At 46.4% G+C, this 20,000-nt stretch overlaps 1 protein-coding gene across 3 annotated transcripts in view; it reads right to left on the bottom strand.

Annotated features, from left to right (window-relative positions):
* septin9b (septin 9b) overlaps nucleotides 1–20,000 on the bottom strand; it is a 107,631-nt gene that overhangs the window by 37,886 nt on the left and 49,745 nt on the right. Inside the window, exon 1 of one of the 3 annotated variants that reach the window (XM_083655488.1) lies at nucleotides 14,325–14,420. The exons of the other annotated variants lie outside the window; for them this stretch is intronic. The gene's annotated coding sequence lies outside the window, so the exon portion shown is untranslated. Of the gene's footprint in view, nucleotides 1–14,324; nucleotides 14,421–20,000 lie in introns of those variants that run through there. 3 annotated transcript variants of the gene reach the window in all.

Here is a 20,000-nt window from a genome sequence, read left to right as displayed (position 1 = left end):
TTCTGACTGAGGGTCTGTGCCCAGGTTGCCTCCTGGGCACCGTGGTGGGCTCGCCAGCCCCGGGACATCTGCAGGCTTTTACAGCGCCACACTCTAACAATAGACACACTACTGACTCACACATACTGGCATAGTAGGCACAACAACAGCCACAGGCCTAGGAACATGTATAGGCAAAGGCAATCACACACACACACACACACACACACAGCGCAAAAACAAGGAAGAGCAAACGTTACCCATGCAGACTCGCTTCAGATTCACTTCCTCTTCTGGCATGGCCCAACTGAACATCACCCTTTCAGTGTTTCCCCTACCATTCTACAGGCCCGCCAGGCCAGGGGAAAATATATATATATATATATATATATATATATATATATATATATATATATATATATATATATATATGTAGGGAGAAACACTGTGACCCTTTTCATGTTCATCCTGCAGCTCCTCCTCGCTGATGGAGCCCGCTTCATTCTGCAGGCTAAGTACGAGGCGACCATGATCAATCCCTTTGCTCCCATCTGCTCTCATGTGTTGTTCTTTATGCGCCTCATGGACGTGCGTGACAGCGCTGGCATTTGCCACCACAACACACAGCCTCTGAAGTGTCTGCCTTTATGAGTCACATTTGCATCCGAGCGTTATGTCGTTCCACAAGGAAAACGTTACTAACCTTTTTAGCCACGGCGAACTCCTCATCTGAGTAACCTCGTTACGAATAAAAACAGGGACCAACGACGGCCTCAGCGGTTGGATCCAAAGCGGACCTGGGCCGTGCTCAAATCAGACACACAGACTCAGTGTGTATGAAAACACAGCGAGGGGAGCAGCAGAACTTGTGAGAGTGGCTTCAATAGAACACGAAATTCCATGGGAAAGGCAACGTTTTCAAGCGAGGCCAAGAGGAGCGGCGGCCATGCCAGCGAGCCGGTGCACCAAGTTCATTCAGATGGAAAAATGTGCTGACCTGTGCAGAGCAAGCAAGCAGGTGACTCCACACACTGCTCACCCTCCACTGACCCCCTCGATGAGCAAACATCCAAATATTTGGCCCGCCGCTCACCTTACTTATTATCGAACTCACCACCGAATCAAAACAGCTCTACTGAATCACAAACAGCTGTTATTATGAGGGAGGTTCTCTTCCAGTAAACATAGTGAGCAGCTGATATTTCCCTCTCCTGAACTTGAAGGTTAAGGAGGTTTGAGGGGCTTTGTTCAGTGGACGCAGACGAGCTCAGGCTCTCTCTCCTCTCTGTGCATGAATGGACAGATCCCATCAAAGAGATGCAGAGACCTTCCGTCTTCAAATGTGGGAAGTTCCAGGTGACTGGAGGCCGTTTCATGTTTTCTCACTGTTCCAGTTGACTGGAGGCCGTTTCATGTTTTCTCACTGTTCCAGTTGACTGGAGGCCGTTTCATGTTTTCTCACTGTTCCAGTTGACTGGAGGCCGTTTCATGTTTTCTCACTGTTCCAGTTGACTGGAGGCCGTTTCATGTTTTCTCACTGGCATTTAGATAGATTTCTGGAGAGGACACCCCGTTGCTCCACACGCTTTGAAGTAGGGAAGCGTCAGTATTTAAGGCATCATGCCTCGATAATCCTCCACATAACAACCTCACTTCCTACTTGCTGGTTGCTTCCGATGTCACGCTGACCCCCGTCCGACCCAGCAGCCGCTGTCCAGCAGCTAAGCATTGCGTTGGGCTGGTGATTATGGCGTGAGTGACATTCACTGAAAAGACGAAGAAGAGAATGGGGGCGAAGGTGAAGAGTGCTTGCTGGTATTTCACACACACAAAAACGATTTGTGCCGGGGATTTCCTTTGCATTGTGGTTTCCTGTTTGTCAGTGAAGGCCTCACAGACAGCAGACAAAACCACAGTGTGTGTGTATCAGCACTCCGCTAGACAGGTTTGTAGACAAGGCAGTTCATTTTCAGCGGAATTATTCCTATACCTATACTATTATATATATACCCAGGTTTACTTACGCCAAAAAAAAATCAGTGTCAAGGAATTATATTGAGTGAAGTTATCCCAGGAATCATAATTATTTGCCATCTTAGCTAAAGGTTAAGAGGCATTAGCCATAACAGAGCCAGTCACTATGCATTGCACTCCTCTCACTGTATGATTCATTCAGTGTTTGGGGCAGGGGTGTATGATTCATTCAGTGTTTGGGGCAGGGGTGGGGAGGCTTCTGGACGACCATACAGACAATAAGACTCAATAGAAACCAAGTGAAACATTATTTTAGGCAGAGCGAGCCACCCTGCCTGTTCTGTGGTCGGGGGAAACACTGATGCATTGTACAATCTGTAACTGGGCCAAAACTCAGAGAATCCCTTAGCAACTATACAGTACACGTTCTTCTTCTTCTTCTGAATGAATCCTCTCCGTAACCCTGGATGCCTGCATAGCTATTAGCTAATATCACTGGAGACCCAGAAACATGACACTGACGGTATGCTGGTCTCACCTCAACCTTGAGGGGAAAGTCATACATCATGTTAATATCTCTTAAGTGTATGTTAACCCTAACCCTATCATGTTAATATCTCTTAAGTGTATGTTAACCCTAACCCCTAAGCCTATCATGTTAATATCTCTTAAGTGTATGTGAACGTGTAAACATGAGACCAGCGACCATGACCCTGAGGCCTGGAAGGTTCCCCCCTCCTTCAACTTCACCATCTATCTAACCTTCCTGGATAGCCATGGAATGTGCCTCCCACATCCGAGTCAGATACAATGGAGAATCTCTATCCTACTTTACACTCACACTTATAACTCAACAGCGCTCTCTCTCCAGCTATTCATTAAAGTCCCATCACACACACACACACACACACACACACACACACACACACACACACACACACACACACACACACACACACACGTCAATTTAATATTCGACGCGTGAAACTTTAAACGCGACGTTGAGACGAGGCCTCGCTTGTTTGCCGGAAACAAAAGACATTATCCTTCGATCCGCAAACGGCTTTTAACCGCTTTTTAGCCCTGATGTGAATGATGACAACGTGGGGTTTTTAGATGGTATTGTTTGAGTCCAGCACAGGAAAAAGGAAACTGAAACAGACAGGGGAGAGACACACAGAGGCAGGGAGACAGACAGGGGGAGAGACACACAGAGGCAGGGAGACAGACAGGGGGGGAGACACACAGAGGCAGGGAGACAGACAGGGGGAGAGACACACAGAGGCAGGGAGACAGACAGGGGGAGAGACACACAGAGGCAGGGAGACAGACAGGGGAGAGACACACAGAGGCAGGGAGACAGACAGGGGAGAGGCAGGGAGACAGAGACAGACAGGAGAGAGACACACAGAGGCAGGGAGACAGACAGGGGAGAGAGACACAGAGGCAGGGAGACAGACAGGGGAGAGACACACAGAGGCAGGGAGACAGAGACAGACAGGAGAGAGAGATACAGAGGCAGGGAGACAGACAGGGGAGAGACACACAGAGGCAGGGAGACAGACAGGGGAGAGACACACAGAGGCAGGGAGACAGAGACAGACAGGGGAGAGACACACAGAGGCAGGGAGACAGACAGGGGAGGGAGACACACAGAGGCAGGGAGACAGACAGGGGAGAGACACACAGAGGCAGGGAGACAGACAGGGGAGAGAGACACAGAGGCAGGGAGACAGACAGGGGAGAGACACACAGAGGCAGGGAGACAGACAGGGGAGAGACACACAGAGGCAGGGAGACAGACATGGGAGAGAGACACACAGAGGCAGGGAGACAGACAGGGGAGAGACACACAGAGGCAGGGAGACAGACAGGGGAGAGACACAGAGGCAGGGAGACAGAGACAGAGACAGAGAGAAATCAGTGCACTGATTGATGGCGTGCACAACATGTAATTAGCCCTGATGGGCCATGCTGTCTGAATGGTGTGGTTGATGGCTGACGTTGTGCATGAGGAGCTGGTCTACGTGGGAGGATTCCAGCCCAGAACTCAAACAGCTCATCTTACAAACTCAGCCATCATACATACAAGTCCCACAGCTTCATATGATGCTGACTGCTCTGCTGCTCCACCTCTCAGAAGAGGAATGGTTTGGAAAAGCCTGCTAGTTGTGCAGGACCAGATGAAAGGCAGGGAGACTTTAGCGACAATGATTACAGTAGGCTATCACAGCAGTGGAACACATCGTTGGAACAAACGATCTCAATGATTCTGACCATTCCACATAATACCAACATCAGCAATCAAATATAGAAAGCCATTTTTATAAACAATTTAGATGAAGCTTTGCTCAAGACAAAACATGACACACGCCCCCCATTATATCCAAGGTTTGACCACAAAGTAGGATATTTTTTTGAATCCTAGCTTTAACTCACTAAATTGTATTTACTGTATATGTGTAATAATGTCCAGAGATAAATCACATTTGAGGATACACAGAATGTCAACGAATGACTAGTCCTCAAAAGTGACTAAGTAGCTTAAACGAGCTAGATTTTCACTTGAGAAATTGGCAAGTGAAGTAAAACTATGCCCTCCCCCCCCCCCCCCCCCCACCACCACACCCCAGCGTGTCTAAGCAGAAAGTCTGCAGAAAGCTGTCCAGGAACTCCTCGGGGGTCTGAGCTGTGGGAAACGGGGGCATCCTGTCGGCTCCTCCAGTCACACACCATTACTGACAGCTCTTAAACAGGCTGCTGCTTTACAGCTCCAGTTTAAAGACATGGCTCCCAAGAGCCGAGGCCCCTCAGTCCCAGTATGGTCCCGTCAAACCACAGACCCCTCTCCTCTCCTCTCCTCTCCTCTCCTGTGTGTCTGCAAGTCTCCTTCTCTCTCAACACACCATCTTTCTCTCCCTCTCTCTCTCTTTTTAACTGGAGATGGCATTTCCACCAGCAGCCCTATGGCTGTTCTATGTGAGGAAGGGGGGTGGGGGGGGAGTGGTATGGCTGTTCCATGTGGGGGTGTGGGGGGGGGGGTGGTATGGCTGTTCCATGTGAGGGGGGGTGGGGGGTGGTATGGCTGTTCCATGTGGGGGTGTGGGGGGGGGGGAGAGTGGTCGTTAGGTTTTATGCTGCTGCTGTCTGGAGGAGATCGATGGTGGGGTCCAGACACCAGGAGGCAGCGTAGGAGTGAGAGCGGACTGACGAGATGTGAGGGTGTCACATTTCGACTAATGAATACAGAATGAACGTATGCACAATTTAATATCATCTAAAACTTTATGGAGCGGTTTCATGGAGGGGCCAAATGAGAAGTCTCGTCTTGTGACGCTCGTTAAAACATATTACTATTTCTTTTCAATCCTATTTTACTCTGCGACATTATTATTGTGCTGGTAAGGGAGTAGTGCCAATACTTTTACCGGCTTCCTTCGTCACCTCACCTACTGTGACAGTATAAGACACAATCTGTTGTACAGACAGAGCATAGGTGACTTAAACCCACAGTGCATTGGGGCACTGACCCTCATACTAGTCCTGACCTGCTGTACTACACACAGTCACATAAGGTCATCCACAGAATGTAAAAGCTACAAGTCTGTGCCTGAAATGAAAAGTATCTTCTCCAAATGTCGACCACATCTAGATCTATGAATTATTGTTACCCATTACAATAACTTTGCCGACAAAAGCGTGATATTTGACATAGTAGTTATCTGCAATTTTGTAATTGCTGATTGCATCACATCCCAATGCACATAAACCAGTGAACCTATATTAGGCGAAATATTGTTCCTTTGTCAAATTAATACACAGCATAAGCATTTGCCATGTCTTGCTTGCTGCAGTCATCTATTCTAGCCTGTGCATACTTGACATAGAGCCAGCGCTGGTGGTACAGTACAGTACTGTAACAGCCCTGGTGGTACAGTACAGTACTGTAGTACAGCCCTGGTGGTACAGTACAGTACTGCAGTACAGCCCTGGTGGTACAGTACAGTACAGTACTGTAGTACAGCCCTGGTGGTACAGTACAGTACTGTAGTACAGCCCTGGTGGTACAGTACAGTACAGTACTGTAGTACAGCCCTGGTGGTACAGTACAGTACTGCAGTACAGCCCTGGTGGTACAGTACAGTACTGTAGTTCGAAACTTGTACCGTAAATTCCGGACTATAAGCCGCGGCTTTTCCCCCGTTTTTTGGCCCCTGCGGCTTATATAACGGTGCGGCTTATCTATGGATTTTTTCAGCAAAAATAAAAATAAAAAACGGAATTCTCTCTTCTTTAGCACTCTTTCTAACTATAAATCCACTTCTGTTTTAATTTCCTCTCTTGCCCTCTTTTCACCACACCGCGGACACTGTGTGCACTGTAAAAAAAAACACAGGTGGTGTTGTGTTATGTTGTTTTGTTGAAATGTTAATAAATGGGAGCTTCCTCAAACAGCCATCTCTTTCCCGACAATCCCCTCTGTGCACGAACCCTTACATATGGTAATTAAACATTAAAACACAATTAAAAAAAAAAAAAAAAAAAAAAAAAAAAACATTAAAACACCCGCGGCTTATAGTCCGGTGCGGCTTATATATGTAACAAACAGGCAATTTTGCTGCTGCGGCTTATACTCCGGTGCGCCTTATAGTCCGGAATTTACGGTACTTTGAAACCAAAAGGAAGCGGCTGGTTAAAACCCTGTGGTGTGTCTCTCCTCTGTTGCTGTGGAAGAGGATGAGACTGAGACGAGGTCGATGATGGCTACAGCTGACAAACCAAAACACGCACAGTCGCACAAACCACGAGCAGAAAGCGGCGCTTCAGAAGGAGGATGAAGAATGCTACTGGCCCACTCCATCTTTCAGTCTCGTCACTCGTGTCGGCCCCGCTGAGAACGCGACCTCTGACCCGACGCAAAGCAGATGGTGTGAAATACAGCCTTCCACACGGAAACTTCTGCTCGAGCAGATAATCACCTGTCCCGAAACACCTCAAAAAGACAGGGACGGACAGAGTGAGGACAGAGGAGGGGAGAGGGAGGGAGAGAGAGAGAGAGAGAGAGAGAGCTGCCGATGGGTCATGGAGGGAAAGAGAAGGACCAAAGGGAGATGAGATATTGGACGAAGACAGTGACAGCTGGGCGTCTGGGTAGTGCAGCGGTGGATTCCAACACAAGGGTCGCAGGTTCGATTCCTCCGGCTTGGTCGGGCGTCCATCCAGACACAATTGCATGTGTCTCTGTACAGGTGCATGGTGGGAAGCCGGATTGAAGCGGAAAACATGCTGCAACGTCAAAGCCCGCGCCGTATGCGCCGAGGGCTACGCTGCGGCTGGCGAGCCTGCCGATGCCCGAAAATGTTTGATGAAGCTGACATGAACAGCGCAAGTATGATATATAATGTAGATGGGGAGATAACAGGAGAGAGTGAAAGCTCTTACCAAGTATACTACATTCTCTCCTTGGCCTAACTTCTAGTCATTGAAATCCTATGGTGAAATCTCACAATTGACTCATTTTGCCGGGGACTCCCCGGCGACCCCCTCGTCAAGCTGATGTTCGCCCGGTGAGGTATGAGACCTGGTCGCTGCACTAATGCTGCCTCCTCTGGTCAGTCGGGGGAGAAAATGATTGTGTGTGTATGTGGGGGGGAGGGTCTGAAAAAAAAAAAAAAAAAAAAACCTGACAGCTGAGGTCACACGATGACAGGAGAAGAACACACCTGGACAGTGATCCAGGTTGAGATGAAGAGATGTCAGCAAAGGAGATGGAGAAGACTAGTGTTGGAGAGGAACATTGCACAGCTCATGGCAGTTGTGGTGGCATTGTTGTGGTGCTCGAGCAGCACTGAGAGAGCCTGCAGTACTGTAGGCTCCAACCGACCACAGCCAGAACTCCAGAGCACACGCATTTCTGAGAAACCAGGAATGGAGACGAGGAGGGTCCAGCCACAGGCCCATGCGCTCTGCAGCATGGGGATATAGGGCAATGGACAAGCAAGAGCCCATGAACTGTATTGGAAATCAGTTTTTCTCAGACTTTTTCACATCAAGGACCCCTAAACTGACACAAACTAGACCACGGACCCCCATAAGATCTTCTCCCAGGGTTCCCTGTAATCCTGTAATAAAATGTTTTATTACAGGAAGTGCATACAACCCGCCATGACCCAAATAGTCCTACATTCTGTCATTGTGTCACTGATGGAATTATAGTGAAAATAAACAATTTCCCTTTTTGCTGGGGACCCCCTGCAACCCCCTCAAGGACCCCTGGGGGGAACCCTGACCCCACTTTGAGAACCACTGCTGTAAATCTCCCCACCGCCAAGTATGAAGTGGGAAAAGCAGTGGGCTGCTTTGAATATTTCAGCGCCCCACTGAACGCTGCGCCGCTTAATGAGAGGAAATGGAAAGATTGTGAGATGGTTTGTCTTCCTCCTGGACACTCCAGTTGCAGCCGCATATCAAATGTTCCTCTAATGAGGCCTCTTTGTTAGCTTCGCCATTTCACATTCTAACACATTCTGGTGTTTGGAAATACATGATTCCGATCACTCTCGAGGGGCCAAGAAGCAGCCACTGAAGTCTAATGAGTCTTCGTTTAGAGGCCTTAATGGGGAAAAGGCTTTGCAGATGTTTGGAAATTAGTCAAAGTATTGCTCATATCTCTTTGCAGTCGACTTTCCAAGTGGGCATAATGATAATGATATGAATGTCCTCCTCGACCTAAATGTGTTTGGCGCATTCACACTGCACTCTGCACTCTCGGGACCAGGAAATCCCTGCATAAACAGAACGTCCAGAGATAGAAGAGGGGATATATTGAAGTCTTAACTGCCGGAATCAAGAGTGCGAAAGATTTCTTCCAACAATTGTGTGACAACCAAAGACTTCATCACCATCATTCTGTATGATCACACAAGTGACTGGTCAGTCCAGTAGCCGCCAAGTAGCCGGGTACGACGACGCTGGGCTCCGCGAGTCACGGGGCTGTAAAAAAAGTACGTCACATCATGTGACATGAGTCACATGATTTTAGATGGGTCAAAGTGATATTTCCGGTGTATCTTGCCCATTCTATGGCCAGACGAGTTGTAATATATTGTCATGTCATGGTGTTTTGGGGTCATTAATAAACGAGATTGATTGTTATTTTTCTATATTTTTTTAGGGGTAGTGCTATTTTACATTGAAGTCAACGGGGAGAGGCTTGTGTTTTACCCCTAAAAGGGGGCGGGAACATGTGCTGCCTACAAAATGACGTATTGCCAATCTGATGTATAGATTACGGAAGGGATGCCATTGTTGTAAGCCAACCCGGAAGTTAGCATCGCGCTGGTTCCCTCGTCTGGGAACTCAGTGGGATTCTTGTATGGGGGTTTTTGGTTAGATGCCTGAAATAGGGTCCGTGGTTAACAAAAGAAACTGCGATCTTTGTGTTCAGCAAGATCATCTTCACAAATGAAGACCACTTTTATGATCTTTGAAGCATAAATACAATTTTTTTCAGAAAACACTTCAAAAATCCTAAAAGTGGTGGTTCATTTGTGCAGATTATCTTCAGGACACAAAAATCACAGTTTGTTAACCGCAGACCTTATTTCAGGCATCTAACCAAAATCCCCACACAAAAAAACCCATTGACTTCTAGACAAGGGAACCAGGAAGTGGTTCCCTTCCTGGTTCCCGTGGTAACTTCCAGGTTTCAGAACTCATTCCCACGGTACTCTATTCTGCAATGTGATGGATGACCCAGCATGTCTTGTGGCTTTGTTGTTCACAACAAGCCACCACAGGCAGACAGATACCACCCCCAACCCCCCAGACCTCCACCCTCCAGCCCTCAGTGTTGGCAGGCGCACAGCAAACCGTCACCTCTGACAGGAAATGACACGTCTGCCTTCCTCCCCTCCACCCTCCCTTCTGCGACATACATACATGCATTGCGACAATATATACAGGTTTGCCTCAGCCTCCATCTTGTCCAAACTTGATCCTCTGTATCATTCAGCATTGAGGTATGCAAGTAATTCTGGGTTCAAGACCCATCATTGTACCCTGTGTACAGCATGGTAGGATGGTCATCTCTTACTTTGCGCAGGCTTCAACACTGGTACATTTTAGTTTACACGATTATTTCCGGCAAATTACCTTCTTATTTAAACCGTAAGGTTACACCCCTGGAAAGCAGCCATAACCTCAGGTCACATGGTTGGTTTCAATACAAAGTGCCTCCTATCAGAACAGAGGCTGCTAAAGCAAGTCGGTTCTACTATGGTCCTTTGTCCTGGAATGATCTGCAAGCCAAACTCAAACTCGAGAGACCCTCATCTCCTTGAATGATTTTAAACTTAGAATAAAGGAAGCGGTTACTGTTGGTTGCAATTGTTTCAACTAATATGTAAATACACAATTAAATATCGCTGCCCTTTGATTCACTGTAGCCATTGTAATTTTGGTTGTTTTATCTACGTTGTGACATAATGTTGTTGCTTTTAGGTGCTTTCGTTGTAACTATTGTAGCTGTGTTGTGATTGATGCAGTCCTGTTAATGTTTGGTTTTAGTCCCATCTATTGTTGCTGTGTCTGTAACTTGATGTTGTCATGTTACGTTTTTTCACGTTTGCTGACCCGGGTCTCACTTTCAATCTCAATGATGTGACTCAAAGATGTGACTATCTGGTTAAATAAAATAAAATACAATACATGTAGAACAGTAAACAACATGCCACTGTGCAGCTACCGCTACATGTGTATGTAGTACAAGAGGTGAGTTGTGTGTGTGTGTGTGTGTGTGTGTGTGTGTGTGTGTGTGTGTGTGTGTGTGTGTGTGTGTGTGTGTGTGTGTGTGTGTGTGTGTGTGTGTGTATATTGGGGGGGGGGGGGGGTGAGGAAGATGGCAGCTCTTGTTTGCATTCATCATTAAAACTACAGAAAATGTTAAGAGAGTGAATTCAGGCAAACATAGAATGGATATTTCTGGTAAAACATACAAACAGTTTGTGTCCTTTTCAGGGAAACTGGGTACGGTTATAGAACATTATAAATAAGGGCCTAATCTACAGTGAACTGTTCAAGATCATGGGGTTAACTTCAGCTCTGTTTTAGATGTGGACTTTCCCTGTACATGCAGGCTGCAGCTGCAAAACAAACACTTTCTTTGGCACTGGATCGTTTATTTAAAGTGATAACATATAGTAGCTATGATAACAGACTTTCAATTAGAGACCATTTGAAGCTAACACTTACAGTCACACAGCTGGTCTTTAGCAATTCTAATGAAGTGTTTATCTGCGGTGTTTTAATTCTTAATTAGCATTAGGCGGCTAGCTAATCTGATTAGCAACATGCAAACAATGGCTGAGCAGTGTTAAATGTCCCCTATTGTGAAGCAACATTATCATAACGCCTAATGTGAATCAGATATCAAGCCGTGTGAAGACTTTGCAGCATTCTGTGGTGAACCACCAACTGACACAGCATAGCTGGCTACTGTGGGAAACAAATCCAAATGAATATTTTTTATTATGATCTAATAAGGCTCTGCTAGTATTGTGATCATGGCATCATCCGCTGCGCTGAGAAGATAATCGGATGCAACCTGCCATCCCTCCAGGACCTGCATGCAGCCAGGACACTGAAGCGGTCTCGCAAGGTCATGGCCGACCCCTCCCACCCTGGCCACAAACTCTTTAAGACACTCCCCCACAGCAAGAGACTGAGGTCTGCCAAGACCAGAACCACCCGCCACAAGACCAGCTTCTTCCCAACCGCCATCAGCCTCACCAACAAGGCCCGGAAACCCCTTCCACCAAAGACCTCACCAACAACCCCCCCCCAACACACAAACTCACTCCTCCTAAACTCAACTGAACTCCACCCCCCATAAAACTGTAACTCATATCTAACTAATATCTAATACTCTTCTCGTCACTGGCACCTCAATGGTGGAACGAGCTTCCACCTTCGGTCAGGACTGCTGAATCACTGCCGATCTTTCGGAAAAGACTAAAGACACACCTTTTCAGGCTCCATCTGGGCCCTTCTTGATCTAACTTCGTTCTCTCTCTTTCTTTCTTTAAAAAAAAAACAAAAAAACAAAAAAAAAACTAACCAACCTTGTACCACTAACCTAAACTTGTACCACTGTTCCTTCAGAAGTTGTAGTTGTCACAGACTGTGCTCCATAGTTGATTGTTCTATTGCTGACAAAAAAATGTGTTATTGTAAGTCGCTTTGGATAAAAGGGTCTGCCAAATGACGTAATGTAATGTAATGTAATGTAATTTATTGCCTGTTTAACTGGGACTGTAAATTCATGTAAATTCCCTGCACATTTAATGCCTATTTAACTTAGCCTGTAAATTTCATGTACATTCAATGTAAACTCTTATTTAACTCCGACTGTAAATTGATGTAAATCCACTGCCTATTTAACGTATATTTAACTCAGTCTGTAAAACTCATGTAAATCCAATGTAAATTCATATTTATTATCCACAGAACACTTCACCACTCATGTACATATTGTATATATTTACTCGATTTGATTGCACTTGCATCTTTGTGATTGTCTTTAGTTATCTTCCTACTTCTTATCTCTGTATATTGATGTGACCACTACGCTACAGACACTAAGACAAATTCCTCGTATGTAACTTGCATACTGTGGCAATAAAAGTGATTCTGATTGTGATGCTGTTACACTGACTTGAGTGTATCCTGTACATGCTATTATTATACTGAAAGCGGTAGTGTAGATGTGCAAGAATGAATGCATAATTCTTTTGCTAAATACATAGATACAGTGTGTCTGCTAGTTGCCCTTAAGGCGAGGACATGATCTCTGACGCTGGCTATGGTATGATGTCTAGACAGCAAATGGAACAGAGAGAAAGCACAACACAACCACTGCCATTGGTTATTTCAAAACGTTACTTTAGTGAAGACTGCGGCGTCTGAGGGTGCAGCATCCAGTAAAGCAACAATTCAAACAACCCACTGATGGAGACCATGTGACCACCACTGAAAACATGGAAGATGGCTAGGCTAGCACTTCAAAATGCTACAGCATGTCACCCTCAAAGGCACACGATTAAAAAGAAGAGAGTAACCAAGTGAAAAGAAGTAATAATGATTCTTTGAAATAATTTTCTTCCCACCAGAAGCAACTGAAACCAGGAAGAAGAGTGGACGGAGATCTAATCGTGCATTCCTTTATAACTGGGGACTGGTAATCTTACGACTTCAAAGGTCATGAGCTGGGCGGTGACGTCATCAGAGCTGGTATGTCCCATTCCAAACTCGTAGGAGTCTCAGCAGCCCCAACCTCAAAAATCCAAGATGGCTGCGCCGCGCAACAACAGTAGTAGTATAATCGTAGTAATGTTGTTTAGCACTTCTGTTTTGTTTGTGTCTCATTAAATCAGCTGTACACACAGCACTGCCTAACTTCTATCTGTGTGGACATGAGGCTGCAGTGTTTGTATGCGCAAATTGCCGCGAAATGCCATGTTGTCAATTTTATTGCTAACAATGGCTAACAATGGCTAGCCTGGCTAGCGACTGGATCTGACCAATGAACAGTGAACTTCCCAGCTCAAGTTTTCTGCAAATGGAACGCTAACAAAACGGATGTGATGTCATTTAGCCTCCACATCCCAGTTATTTTGCGATAAAGGAACGCACCATTACACAGAAAAGATGATCGGATCTCTCCAACTCAAGTTGAACTTTGGAACAAGCCCTCTAGAGAGCAGATGCATGGGACTGTCAGAAATTAAATCATGTCAACATATCTTGGCTGTTGGCTCTATCGGTGCCTGGCTAATCTAGCGCACTGGATATTCAAGTCAGCCTGAGAACTCTCCCTGTAGAGTGGGTTACCCTGATTGGCTGATGTCCACCCACCACCCCCCCTCCTCTCCTCCTCGCCCTATTATAACAAATTGATTATCCATGCATGCTGTGGAGCTGAAGACACAATGGAGGAGATGGGAGGAGGATGGGGGGGCGGAGAGAGAGGGGGGGGGGGGTGTAGAGGGGGGAAAGGAGGGGGAGAGCTGACCCCCCAAATTCTCACAGACGGCTGAACAATGGAAGAGAGACAGAGTGAAAGAGAGAGAGAGAGAGAAAGGAAGAGAAATGAGAACGTCTACACGGCAAATGAGAAGTTTGCTACTGAACCTCTGCCAAAAACATGCTCACTCTGCCCCGAAAACCTGCAGATTTCCTATACAGTTCAGCACAAGACACCTGGCGAACTAACTATCACACACACGTGTACACCAAGAACAGCACCCCCCCCTCTCTCTCGTTTCAAGGAGAAAACACACACACACACGGCAAACACGAGATAGACAACTCACCCAACCCTTCCCTGCTCTTTCCTTTCCTCCTCTCTTCCTCTCTCTCTCTCCCACTCTCTTCCTCTCTCAATCACAGCTCCAGCTGGTGAGGCTGTGTGCTGCTTCTGCCTTGGCCACGCCCACAGCACTGTCATGTGATCAACCCCCCCCCCCCACCTCCCAGTGGTGAGCAGGCATTCAGCAGCCACACCCCTCATTCAAAGAAAGTGAATGGAGAGCATTGTGAATATAGCAGGATATCTCCAGACTAAGTCAACCACAAGAGGAAGAGTAGTACAGTATATATATATATACTGTATGTGTGTGTGTGTGTGTGTGTGTGTGTGTGTGTGTGTGTGTGTGTGTGTGTGTGTGTGTGTGTGTGTGTGTGTGTGTGTGTATGTACGCCAGATGGGGGACCCTGGGACACAATCTGATCAAATGTGGGTCTGTGGTCTAATTTGTGTCAGTTCAGGGGTCTTTGAGATGAAAAAGTTGGTGGACGATATAAATCCGATATAAAATGAAAGTGTTTGCGGCTGAAATACAGCAATCAGGATATTTATTTTCACATTGTGTGTGTGTACAGTATGTGTGTGTGTATATGTGTGTGAGTGTGTGTGTGTGTGTGTGTGTGTGTGTGTGTGTGTGTGTGTGTGTATGTGTGTGTGTGTGTGTGTGTGTGTGTGTGTGTGTATGTGTGTGTGTGTGTGTGTGTGTGTGTGTGTGTGTGTGTGTGTGTGTGTGTGTATGTGTTTTGTGTGTATGTTTGCACAAGACAAGAGGCAATATCCTCTATTGCCTGTCCCTGTGTGTCCATCTCTCTCCCTCCAACTGCTTTGTTTCTGTGGGCAGCAGAGGAGGCTATAGACCCTTTTCACAGGGGCCATTTTGTGTCGAAAAGGCAGAATAAACACAGGTGCAAGCAAAACACTAATGAGGGTTTCCAAATTCCGATCATGGAAGTTTGAAACCCTCATTAGTGTTTTGCTTCCACCTGTGTTTACCCTGCCTTTTGGACACAAAATGGCCCCCGTGAGAAGGGTCTAGACTCTATTGGATTATGGTGTGTGTGTGTGTGTGTGTGTGTGTGTGTGTGTGTGTGTGTGTGTGTGTGTGTGTACTGTGTGTGTGTGTGTGTGTGTGTGTGTGTGTGTGTGTGTGTGTGTGTGTGTGTGTGTGTGTGCTGCTGAAAACAGTTGCTCATCTCTCCCCTTCATGCATCTCCTCCTCCAACATCCTTTCTCTTCTCTCTCTCTCTCTCTCATATAGGGCACACACACACACACACACACACACACACACACACACACACACACACACACACACACCTCCATCCATCAGACTGGTGACTAAAGCCGTGACTAAAAGTAAACATTTCTAAAGGACAGACAGCCATCCCATAATACTCCCAAGCTTAGAGAACATCTCTGTGGAAGACGAGTCCATAAATAAGAGACTTGGGATATAACTGGCTGGTCATCAGTGGTATTACACATACTGTGCTGTTGTGGTCATCAGTGGTATTACACATACTGTACTGTTGTGGTCATCAGTGGTATTACACATACTGTGCTGTTGTGTTTTCTCTGTATGTATTTATATAACTGGCTGGTCATCAGTGGTATTACACATACTGTGCTGTTGTGTTTTCTCTGTATGTATTTATATAACTGGCTGGTCATCAGTGGTATTACACATACTGTGCTGTTGTGTTTTCTCTGTATGTATTTATATAACTGGCTGGTCATCAGTGGTATTACACATACTGTGCTGTTGTGTTTTCTCTGTATGTATTTATATAACTGGCTGGTCATCAGTGGTATTACACATACTGTGCTGTTGTGTTTTCTCTGTATGTATTTATATAACTGGCTGGTCATCAGTGGTATTACACATACTGTGCTGTTGTGTCTTCTCTGTATGTATTTATATAACTGGCTGGTCATCAGTGGTATTACACATACTTACTGTGCTGTTGTGTTTTCTCTGTATGTATTTATATAACTGGCTGGTCATCAGTGGTATTACACATACTTACTGTGCTGTTGTGTTTTCTCTGTATGTATTTATATAACTGGCTGGTCATCAGTGGTATTACACATACTGTGCTGTTGTGTTTTCTCTGTATGTATTTAGCATCGGCGGCCCGCCACAGCAACAACGTTGCCAGTGCAAATGCAACGTTAAGGAAATATAACTCAAACTTTATAATTATGGCTTACAGCATTGTGAAATAACCTTAGGGGCACGGTGGCGCAGCGGTAGCGCTGTCGCCTCAAAGCAAAGAGGTCCTGGGGTTCAATTCCCGCCCGGGGACGCTGTGGCTGCTGTGAGGATGTGCAGCCCCATTCCCATATCCTCACTACCTACAGACCAGGGCTCGTCAAAAAGAGTTTGCGAGCTCTCCCTGGTAGATGTTTTGTTCGAGCAGCTCCGGAGATGAGAAAACGATGGCTGTTGTGATGGATTTGATCCAGAGTGAATGGAAAGAGCGGGTGATTAATTTGGTCTTTTGCGTATTTATGCCTCAGCTTTTTCCATCAGCAGCACTGACTGAAGGCCCAGCACACGCTTTCAGAACATTCAGCACAAACACTTCCTTCCTCTCAAAGCTGGAGCTGACTCTAACACTTGGCTGTGGTTTGCTTGTGTATTTATCTGTGTGTGTGTGTGTGTGTGTGTGTGTGTGTGTGTGTGTGTGTGTGTGTGTGTGTGTGCGCCCGCGCGCTTGTGCATGCGCACGTTTGTGTGTGTGTGTGTGTGTGTGTGTATCCGTGCACTTGTGTTACTTCCTGCCTTTTAGGCACAAAATGGCTGAGGTGAAAATGGCTAATGGTAACGTCCAAATCAGCGGTCAAAGCGTTGTGTCTTTTCTCTCGCTGTCTCTCTCCGCGGTGCAGCCGAGGGCAGGTCATGTATCGGGTCATGCAGAGACAGTCAAGTGAGGAGGTGTCACTCCATGAGATTGCCTCTTGTTTCCCAGCTGAGCGGGCGGGGCTTGGACTTTCGGGCCAATCACGCTGCTTAAACACGGCAAAGTAACTCCACCACTGGGGCGCGGCCACGCGACAAACAAACGCACATTCAAACCAGCAGCTGTGTTTACTATAAGCCATGGGGCAGAGATATCAGACATGTTGTGCAAAATGTTGTGCATTCTTTCCTATTTTCAACCCAATGTGCTGTGTGTCAGAGCACTGCTGCTGTCTGATAGAGACGCTACACAGCTACTCCATCGCTGTTCCCCACACAACGTATGTGTAACGTTACCCACCACCGTAGAAGCTTTGAATATGTCCAGATTCTTCTCACTGAAGCTTTGGAACCCAAAGAATGGTGTTGGGGAGTGGGGACATGCCTAGCTAGCAGCAGACTGCATTCAGCAGCTCTGATTGATTTCCCATCCAGATCCATCTGAAGCAGTCTGGTCAGGGTGTTCAGGGTCTCTGGGGTGAAACTGCCATCTGACTAGAGATTAGCTTCCTTGGTTCAGATTGACAGCAATTAAGCAGCCATCATACATTGTGAAAGTGAAAGAGTTGCAATTAGTGCCTCCTGAGCAGATTTATTTTAATGTTTCATTTAGGTTAATGATTTTTTCTTACATTTTTCAATTTTCCCCTTTCTCTCAAGTACCCCCTGTAGTACCTCCACATACCCCTAGGGGTACGCGTACCCCAGTTTGGAAACCACTGGTCTATTGGTTTCATAATCTATACGATTGGGTTTACAAAAGGTGGGTGCTGGGGAAGGAGACACATTTCAGTCGTTAAATTGAAAGATCAAATTCAAATCTCCCTGGATGTTTTCTGTGGATTCTGTCATTATAGCCTACTGCAAAACCAGATCAGGACCTTACACGAGAAAAAGTGACAATATTTCTAAGATCCTGGTGAGACTAGACTGAGCACTGCTATTTTGGACCTGGGCAAAAAAAATGGATGAATCCCTGCTGTATATACGGTGTATCTCATTTAAATGAAGAGAATCATGTCTGAAGTTTCTTCTCATGGGAACCAGAGATGAAAGGACAAGTCTGATGTATAGTCAGTGTTGTTTTTAGCCTGAAAAGCTGCTCTGAGCTAAGTCATTTATAGTGAATGAACTCAATTAGAATCCAAGCTTTGGTGATTAACTGTAAGTGGCAGGGGGACACAGGAGCACAGCGAAACACACAGACGTGTGTGTGTGTGTGTGTGTGTGTGTGTGTGTGTGTGTGTGTGTGTGTGTGTGTGTGTATCTGTGTGTGTGTGTGTGTGTGTGTGTGTGTGTGTGTGTGTGTGTCTGCGTGCGTGTGTGTCTTTGTACTGACCTACTTCCATGCAAGCTCATGTCGAAGTAAGCACACCTACTACACAACACAAGCAATCTCTGTTTACATCTGTTTGGATCCTGCCAGTCATAGCAACAGCCAACAGGTTCCACACTTCTTCACTAACAGATTGACAACAGAGCAGCATGGGTGAGACATCGCAGACCAGCTCAGTGGTCTTGTGGTCTGAGTGTCCGCCCTGAGATTGGGAGGTTTGTGAGTTCGATCCCCGGCAGAGTCATACCAGAGACTATAAAAATGGGACCCATTTGCCTCCCTGCTTGGCACTCAGCATCAAAGGGTTGGAATTGGGGAGTAAGATCACCATATAATTCCTGAGCGTGGCACCGTTCACTGCTCCCCCAGGGGATGGGTCAAATGCGGAGAACAAATCAGTGACAATCAGTGGGACTTTCCCTTTCCTTTACCTTTACATCTAGACCTCCCTCCATATGTTGACTACAAACCACAAGAAGGAGTAAAGAGCCGGTGTTTGTGTTTTAGCATCGTCGTCTTGTTTCCACTGGAGCTCGGGGGACATTTTGGCTCCTCACTGGGGTTGCATCAAATCAAGTGCGCTGGAGAGGTAACTGGAGACGAGTGATTGGTCTGCTGCTCTGTGACTGGACCAGAGGTCAGCGCTGATTGTTGGAGGCCACCGAGGGGGGGGGGGGGGGGGGCAGCGTTCTACTTCCGCATTGACGGTTGACGCCACTGCAGGAGTAGCAACTGCAGTTCCTAGAATGACCACTTGAGGATGGCTGCAAGAGCGAGTCAATCCCCATTCACCCCCATGTTAGAATACCCGTCTTTACACCGTAAATAAACATGTTTACAGCCTGGTTCAAAAGACGGTTTTGGTCTGTATAGCTAATTTCACAACTATCCGGGGGCTGAATTTTTATAGAACTCACCCGTTTAGAGTAAAATAGACGATAGAAAAAACTATGTTGGGGCGTGATTGTCCAGTGATCGTGCAGCTTGCCCATCACAGACCAATAGCAGGCGGAGCTGCAGCTCTGTGGGAAACCCCAGTCTCTGTAACCCTGGTCTCTGTACCCCCGGTCTCTGTAACCCCGGTCTCTGTAACCCCGGTCTCTGTAACCCCGGTCTCTGTAACCCCGGTCCCGGTCTTCGGCTGTACGAAAACAAAGATGGCAGCGGCCAAAAAAAAAAGCCAAACTAATGTCCACAAACCAATGGGTGACAGCACACACAATCCATCCATGTCTTTAAGTTAAGTTAAGTTAAGTTAAGTTAAGTTAAGTTAAGTTAAGTTAAGTTAAGTTAAGTTATCCTTTATTTATCCCCATGGGGAAATTTATCCTCTGCATTTGACCGATCCTCTACTAGGAACCTTCATAGAACTAGGAGCAGTGGGC

Source organism: Poromitra crassiceps, assembly GCF_964638095.1.
Source record: "Poromitra crassiceps genome assembly, chromosome: 19".
Lineage (NCBI taxonomy): Eukaryota > Metazoa > Chordata > Actinopteri > Beryciformes > Melamphaidae > Poromitra > Poromitra crassiceps.
This window is presented reverse-complemented; position numbering and strand designations above follow the sequence as displayed.